The sequence below is a fragment of the Balaenoptera musculus genome, chromosome 8, assembly GCF_009873245.2.
Source record: "Balaenoptera musculus isolate JJ_BM4_2016_0621 chromosome 8, mBalMus1.pri.v3, whole genome shotgun sequence".
Taxonomy (NCBI): Eukaryota; Metazoa; Chordata; class Mammalia; order Artiodactyla; family Balaenopteridae; genus Balaenoptera; species Balaenoptera musculus.
In genome coordinates this window covers 78,606,022-78,614,919 of record NC_045792.1, presented here as the reverse complement: position 1 = coordinate 78,614,919, position 8,898 = coordinate 78,606,022, and the positions used below count along the sequence as shown (strand labels likewise).

General features: G+C 39.8%; 1 long non-coding RNA gene across 1 annotated transcript in view; it reads right to left on the bottom strand.

Annotated features, from left to right (window-relative positions):
• Positions 1 to 1,222: 1,222 nt before the first annotated feature.
• Positions 1,223 to 8,898, bottom strand: part of LOC118900187 — a 28,938-nt gene continuing 21,262 nt past the window's right edge. The window contains exon 3 of the long non-coding RNA XR_005021058.1: positions 1,223 to 2,258. This is a non-coding gene — a long non-coding RNA (uncharacterized LOC118900187). The remainder of the gene's footprint in view (positions 2,259 to 8,898) is intronic.

The window sequence follows — 8,898 nt, the reverse complement described above, 5'->3', positions numbered from 1 at the left end:
TACTGGGCACTGATCACTGCCAAGGGAGTGTAATTCTGAGGTACCAGCGAGGGCAAGGGCCTCCCAGAAGTGGGGAGGACGGCAGGGTGACTTTTGTCTCAAGCTGGCTGCTCTTTAGAAAGTGCCCCCAGTCTTTCCTTTCAAATGTGCACTTTTCCTGGTGAGATGCCCTGGGCTCTTCTAATCCATCGGCCCCGCCTTGCTCACACCTAATGATGAAGACCTGGAAGTGAGAGCCTGCAAACCGCTCCTGCCCAGGAGGCGGAGGCAGGGCCAGCTGTGCCTTTGCTCAGACCCAAACCACAGAGCTTGTCTCTCCTTCCCCTCTGATTTTGTTCCTCTGCTGACAGTTTATTGTCTTTTCATTATGTGATTCTCTTTCCCAGTCCTACCAAAGTCAGGGAAAATATTTCTCCTGGTGAAGACATCTTTTTTTACTGAAGTGTTTCCAGGAGAGGTATAGTTTAAAGGCAACAAGACACTGTTTAAAGCAGGACCTCTGTGAGCCCTACATTTTCCGACTTTTGGAGGCCACACCACACAATATATCAAACACACCAGCTGCATCCATATCCCACATAAAGCATACTTTTTAAGGAATTTTTGTCAAGATTTTTATACTTGTGTTTTAGAAATTATTTGGCACTTCATTACTCATTTATGAGTAAATGAGCTCCTGATAATTACTGGGCATGCTTAGGGGGATTTGTGAAGTGAGAAAATTGAACTTGTAAGTTGTATTTGATGGAATGAAATCATTATGAATACTAAATTTAACAGTGAATGAAGCTGGCATGTTGGCACATTTTGTAGACATTTAATTAAACGTTTATTAATTTTTACATTTATTGTTTTCATTTTGTAGATTTGGAGCCAACGACTGTTTTTCTATCTGGGTCTCATACATTTTTCTAGGTCTCTGAAACACTCTTACCTCCAGGATCTCATTGCAATGGGGAAGGTTCTGATATAATAGTGGTTCTCAAACATTTTGGCTTCAGAACACTTTTGCACTCTTAAAAATGATTGAGGGCCCCAGAGAGCTTTTATATTTTTTATTTTAAAATGTGGGTTATATCTACTAATATTTACTGTACTAGAAATTACAACTGAGAAATTTAGAAATCATTTACCTACTAATTTATTTAAATGTAACAATCATGAACTAATTACAGTGTTATATAATTAACATTTTTTATGATAAATAACCACATTTTCCAAAACAAGTTACTGAGAAGAGCGGCATTTTTGCAAATCTTTTTAATATGTGACTTAATAGACAGATTCTCATAATCCCATAATTCTGTATTCACTGTGTTGCCTGCAATATAAGAAAAAAATTTAGCCTCATGCTGATATGTAGTTGGAAAAGGGAGATGTACACAATAGGTTTTTTGATACTGTCAAGACTTTACTGTCAGGTTCTTTAAAAGTTGTAATCTGAAATCTGAAACCATATCAGTGAAATTTTCATACTATGTTACCTTAAAATCCATTGGCTATTTTACACTTTGAATCAATGTTTTACCCGTGCATGATTTTGTAACATGATGCTTTGGACATTTAAGAAATATTGGTTCCCTGAATTATGCAGATCAGGGAATTATTGAATCTGAATTATTTGTCAGATACTGACAAATTTTTTAGATAACATCAAAATACCACATTCATTAATGTCACCATAGATCTCATCAGAAAAGTCTGTAAGGATTGGGAAGCTGGCAAGTTAAAAATAACATGTGTTTTCCAAAGTCCCAGTTTTCACTCAAAAGCTTGACTGTTACCATTGGCAACAAACACTGTCAGTTGTTTGCCTTTACGTAACAGGTTCACTTAATTAATTTTTGAGACCATGTCTGCCAGTTATCCACGTCTGAATGCTTATAGCTTTTCAGTTGTTCTTCCAAGTACAAATGGTAATCCATGAAGAGTTTATATCAGATTGCAACTCAGTTGTTTGTGCCAGTGTCTTTCCTTGAGACAAACAAGGAACTTGGACATGTGTAGAAGTGAATGATGTCATCGTCCCATGTCCTCATGCAGAATCTAAAAAGATACGTGCTCAAGCCTTGAGCTTTAACAAAGATAATGATTATTCTGCTTCATCAAAGACATGATGAAGTGAAATGGCATTTTTTTTTCCACTGGAAGAATGCAGGGACCACGAGTGCTGTTTGGTGCACTGCCTTGATTTGTGCTATGGCACCAGCAGGTTTTTCCACTTTTTCTTTTTCACCATAAGTGCAAACATCAATACACTGGCAAAGGAAAATAAATATTTTAGTGTTATTATGAATATTGTTTTGACCTTGTAGATCCCCTGTCAAGGGATACACAGCCTCATTTTGATACATAGCCCAATATAAGCACCTAAGATGGTGCCAGGCACGTAATAAATGTTCAGTCAATTGTAGCTAAAACCGTGTTTTCTTTGGCTTTCTAAGCATCATTTTTCTCTTTTAAAAATTAGGGTTGGAGGGGACCTTCAAGATGGTGGAGGAGTAAGATGTGGAGATCACCTTCCTCCCCACAAATACATCAAAAATACATCTACATGTGGAACAACTCCTACAGAACACCTACTGAACGCTGGCAGAAGACCTCAGACTTCCCAAAAGGCAAGAAATTCCCCACGTTCCTGGGTAGGGCAAAGGAAAAAAGAAAAAACAGAGACAAAAGAATAGAAATGGGACCTGCACCTCTGGGAGGAAGTTGTGAAGGAGGAAAAGTTTCCACACACTAGGAAGCCCCTTCACTGGCAGAGAGGGGGTGGCAGGGGGAAGCTTCGGAGCCACGGAGGAGAGCGCAGCAACAGGGGTTCAGAGGGCAAAGCGGAGAGATTCCCGCACAGAGGATGAGTGCCAACCAGCACTCACCAGCCCGAGAGGCTTGTCTGCTCACCTGCTGGGGCGGGCGGGGGCTGGGAGCTGAGGCTCGGGCTTCAGTCAGATCCCAGGGAGAGGACTGGGGTTGGCTGCGTGAACACAGCCTGAAGGGGGCTAGTGTGCCATGGCTAGCCGGGAGGGCGTCCGGGAAAAAGTCTGGACCTGCCTAAGAGGCAAGAGACCATTGTTTCGGGGTGCACGAGGAGAGGGGATTCCTTCCCTGTGTGCCTACAGAATGCAGAGCACTGCCTAAGCAAGCTCCAGAGATGGGCGTGAGCCGTGGCTATCAGCTCGGACCCCAGAGACGGGCATGAAACGCTAATGCTGCTGCCACTGCCACCAAGAAGCCTGTGAGCGAGCACAGGTCACTACCCCCCACCCCCACCCCAGGAGCCTGTGCAGCCCACCACTGTCAGTGTCCCGTGACCAAGGGACAACTTCCCTGCGAGAACACAGGGCATGCCTCAGGCTGTTTCAATGTCATACTGGCCTCTGCCACAGCAGGCTCACCCCGCATTCCAATTAGGACTACCTTACCCCTCCCTCTCCCCAGCCTGAGAGAGCAAGAGAGCCCTAATCAGCTGCTGCTTTAACCCCCTCCTGTCTGTGGGGGCAACAGATGCCTGAGAGCGACCTACACGGCACAGGTGGGGCCCAAATCAAAGCTGAACCCCAGGAGCTGTGTGAACAAAGAAGAGAAAGGGAAATCTCTCCGTGCAGCCTCAGGAGCAGTGGATTAAATCTCCACAATCAACTTGATGAACCCTGCATCTGTGGAATACCTGAATAGACAACAAATGTTCCCAAAATTGAGGTAGTGGACTTTGGGAGCAACTGTAGACATGGGGTTGGCTGTCTGAGACTGATTTATTTCTGATTTTTATGTTTATCTTAGTTTAGTTTTTAGTGCTTGTTATCATTGGTGGATTTGATTATTGGTTTGGTTGCTCCCTTCTTTTGTTTTTATTTTTTATTTTATTATTTTTTAATTTTATTTTTTTTAAATATTAAAACATTTTTTTAAAAATTTATTTTTTATTCTTCCTTTTCTTCTGAACCATGTGGGTGATAGGGTCTTGGTGCTCCAGCTGGGAGTCAGGCCTGAGCCTCTGAGGTGGGAGAGCCGAGTCCAGGACAATGGACCACCAGAGACCTTCCAGCCTCATATAATATCAATGTGTGAGAACTCTCCCAGAGATCTCCATCTCAATGCTAAGACCCAGCTCCACCCAATGGCCAGCAAGCTCCAGTGCTGGATGCCCCATGCAAAACAACTAGCAAGACAGGAACACAAACACACCCATTAGGAGAGAGGCTAACTAAAAACATACTAAGTTCACAGACACCCCAAAACACACCAATGGACGTGGCCCTGCCCATCAGAAAGACAAGATCCAGCCTCATCCACCAGAACACAGGCAACAGTCCCCTCCACCAGGAAGCCTACACAAGCCACTGAAAAAACCTCACCCACTGGGGGCAGACACCAAAAACAATGGGAACTATGAACATGCAGGCTGTGAAAAGGAGACCCCAAACACAGTAAGTTAAACAAAATGAGAAGACAGAGAAATATGCATCAGATGAAGGAGCAAGGTAAAAACCCAACAGACCAAACAAATGAAGAGGAAATAGGCAGTCTACCTTAAAAAGAATTCAGAGTAATGATAGTAAAGATGATCCAAAATCTTGGAAATAGAATGTAGAAAATACAAGAAACGTTTAATAAGGACCTAGAAGAACAAAGAGCAAACAAACAATGATGAACAGCACAATAAATGAAATTAAAAACTCTCTAGAAGGAATCAATAGCAGAATAACTGAGGCAGAAGAAAGGATAAGTGACGTGGAAGATAAAATAGTGGAAATAACTACCACAGAGCAGAATAAAGAAAAAAGAATGAAAATAATTGAGGACAGTCTCAGAGACCTCTGGGACAACATTAAATGCACCAACGTTTGAATAATAGGCGTCCTAGAAGAAGAAAAAAAGAAACGGTCTCAGAAAATATTTGAAGAGATTGTAGTTGAAAACTTCCCTAACATGGGAAAAGAAATAGTCAGTCAAGGCCAGGAAGCGCAGAGAGTCACACAGAGGATAAATCCAAGGAGAAACACACCAAGACACATAATAATCAAACTATCAAAAATTAAATACAAAGAAAAATATTAAAAGCAGCAAGGGAAAAACAACAAATAACATACAAGGGAACCCCCATAAGGTTAACAGCTGATCTTTCAGCAGAAACTCTGCAAGCCAGAGGCAGTGGCAGGACATATTTAAAGTAATGAAAGGGAAAAACCTACAACCAAGATTACTCTACCCAAAAGGATCTCATTCAGATTTTTTTTTTAAGGAATTCCTTTATTTTTATTATTTATTTATTTATTTATTTATTTTTGGCTGTGTTGGGTCTTCGTTTCTGTGCAAGGGCTTTCTCTAGTTGCGGCAAGCGGGGGCTACTCTTCATGGCAGTGTGCAGGCCTCTCACTATCACGGCCTCTCTTGTTGCGGAGCACAGGCTCCAGACACGCAGGCTCAGTAGTTGTGGCTCACAGGCCTAGTTGCTCCGCGGCATGTGGAATCTTCCCAGACCAGGGCTCGAACCCATGTCCCCTGCATTGGCAGGCAGATTCTCAACCACTGCGCCACCAGGGAAGCCCTCTCATTCAGATTTGATGGAGAAATTTAAACTTTTACAGGCAAGCAAAAGCTAAGGAATTCAGCACCACCACCCAGCTTTACAACAAATGCTAAAAGAACTTCTCTAGGCAGGAAACACAAGAGAAGGAAAAACCCTATGAAAACAAACCCAAAACAATTAAGAAAATGGTCATAGGAACATACATATCGATAATTACCTTAAATGTAAATGGATAAAATGCTCCAACCAAAAGACACAGACTGGCTGAATGGATACAAAAACAAGACCCGTACATATGCTGTCTACAAGAGACCAACTTCAGACCTAGGGACACATACAGACTGAAAGTGAGGGGATGGAAAAAGGTATTGCATGCAAATGGAAATCAAATGAAAGCTGGAGTAGCAATTCTCATATCAGAAAAAATAGACTTTAAAATAAGGACTATTACAAGAGACAAAGAAGGACACTACCTAATGATCAAGGGATCAATCCAAGAAGAAGATATAACAACTGTAAATATTTATGCACCCAACATAGGAGCACCTCAATACATAAGGCAAATACTAACAGCCATGAAAGGGGAAATCAACAGTAACACAATAATAGTAGGGGACTTTAACTGCCCACTTTCACCAATGGACAGATCATCCAAAATGAAAAAAATAAGGAAACACAAGTTTTAAATGACACATTAGACAAGATGGACTTAGTTGATATTTATAGGACATTCCATAGAAAAACAACAGAATACACTATCTTCTCAAGTGCTTATGGAACATTCTCCAAGATAGATCATATCCTGGGTCACAAATCAAGCCTCAGTAAATTTAAGAAAATTGAAATTGTATCAAGTATCTTTTCTGACCACAATGCTATGAGGCTACATATCAATTACAGGGAAAAAAAACTGTAAAAAATGTAAACATATGGAGGCTAAATAATACCCTACTAAATAACCAAGAGATCACTGAAGAAATCAAAAAAATAGCTAGAAACAAATGACAATGAAAATACGACGACCCAAAACCTATGGGATGCAGCAAAAGCCGTTCTAAGAGGGAAGTTTATAGCAATACAATCCTACCTCAAGAAACAAGAAACATCTCAAATAAACAACCTAACCTTACACCTAAGGCATAGAGAAAGAAGAACAAAAAAACCCCAAAGTTAGCAGAAGGAAAGAGATCATAAAGATCAGATCAGAAATAAATAAAAAAGAAATGAAGAAAACAACAGCAAAGATCAATAAAACTAAAAGCTTGTTCTTTGAGAAGATAAACAAAATGGATAAACCATTAGCCAGACTGACTCATCAAGAAAAAAAGGGAGAAGACTCAAATCAACAGAATTAGAAATGAAAAAGGAGAAGTAACAACAGACATTGCAGAAATACATATGATCATGAGAGATTACTCCAAGCAAATATGTGCCAATAAAATGGACAACCTTGGAGAAATGGACAAATTCTTAGAAAAGCACAACCTCCTGAGACTGAACCAGGAAGAAACAGAAAACAGGAACAGACCAATCACAAGCATTGAAATTGAGACTGTGATTAAAAATCCTCCAACAAACAAAATGCAGGACCAGATGGCTTCACAGGTGAATTCTATCAAACATTAGAGAAGAGCTAACACCTATCCTTCTCAAACTCTTCCAAAATATAGCAGAAGGAGGAACACTCGCAAACTCATTCTATGAGGCCACCATCACTCTGATACCAAAACCAGACAAAGATGTCACAAAAAAAGAAAACTACATGCCAATATCACTGATGAACATAGATGCAAATATCCTCAACAAAATATTAGCAAACAGAATCCAACAGCACATTAAAAGGATCATACACCATGATCAAGTGGGGTTTATCCCAGGAATGCCAGAATTCTTCAGTATATGCAAATTAATCAATGAAACAAACTGAAGGATAAAAACCATATGATCATCTCAATTGATGCAGAAAAAACTTTTGACAGAATTCAACACCCATTTATGATAAAAACTCTCCAGAAAGTAGGCATTGAGGGAACCTACCTCAACATAATAAAGCCCATATATTACAAACCCACAGCCAACATCGTTCTCAGTGGTGAAAAACTGAAAGCATTTCCTCTAACATCAGGAACAAGACAAGGTTGCCCACTCTCACCACTATTATTCAACATAGTTTTGGAAGTTTTAGCCATGGAAATCAGAGAAGAAAAAGAAATAAAAGGTATCCAAATTGGAAAAGGAGAAGTAAAGCTGTCAATGTTTGCAGATGACATGATACTATACATAGAGAATCCTAAAGATGCTACCAGAAAATTACTAGAGCTAATCAGTGAATTTGGTAAAGTAGTAGGATACAAAATTAATGTACAGAAATCTCTTGCATTCCTATACATTAACAATGAAAAATCTGAAAGAGAAATTAAGGAAACACTCCCATTTACTACTGCAACAAAAAGAATAAAATACCTAGGAATAAACCTACCTAAGGAGACAAAAGACCTGTATGCACAAAACTATAAGACACTGATGAAAGAAATTAAAGATGATACCAACAGATGGAGAGATATACCATGTTCTTGGATTGGAAGAATAAACATTGTGAAAATGGCTATACTACTCAAAGCAATCTACAGATTCAACTCAATCTCTATCAAACTACCAATGGCATTTTTCACAGAACTAGAACAAAAAATTTCACAATTTGTATGGAAACACAAAAGACCCCGAATAGCCAAAGCAATCTTGAGAAAGAAAAACGGAGCTGGAGGAATCAGACTCCCTGAGTTCAGACTATACTACAAAGCTACAGTAATCAAGACAGTATGGTACTGGCACAAAAACAGAAATATAGATCAATGGAACAGGATAGAAAACCCAGAGATAAACCCACATACATACAGTCACCTTATCTTTGATAAAGGAGGCAAGAATATACAATGGAGAAAAGACACCCTCTTCAGTAAGTGGTGCTGGGAAAACTGGACAGCTACATGTAAAAGAAGGAAATTAGAACATTTCCTAACACCATACACAAAAATAAACTCAAAATGGATTAAAGACCTAAATGTAAGGCCAGACACTATAAAACTCTTAGTGGAATACATAGGCAGAACGCTCTATAACATAAATCACAGCAAGATCCTTTTTGACCCACCTCCTAGAGTAATGGAAATAAAAACAAAAATAAACAAATGGGACCTAATGAAACTTAAAACTTTTGCACAGCAAACGAAACCATGAACACAACGAAAAGACAACCCTCAGAATGGGAGAAAACATTTGCAAACGAAGCAACTGACAAAGGATTAATCTCCAAAATATACAAGCAGCTCAGGCAGCTCAACACCAAAAAAACAAACAACCCAATTCAA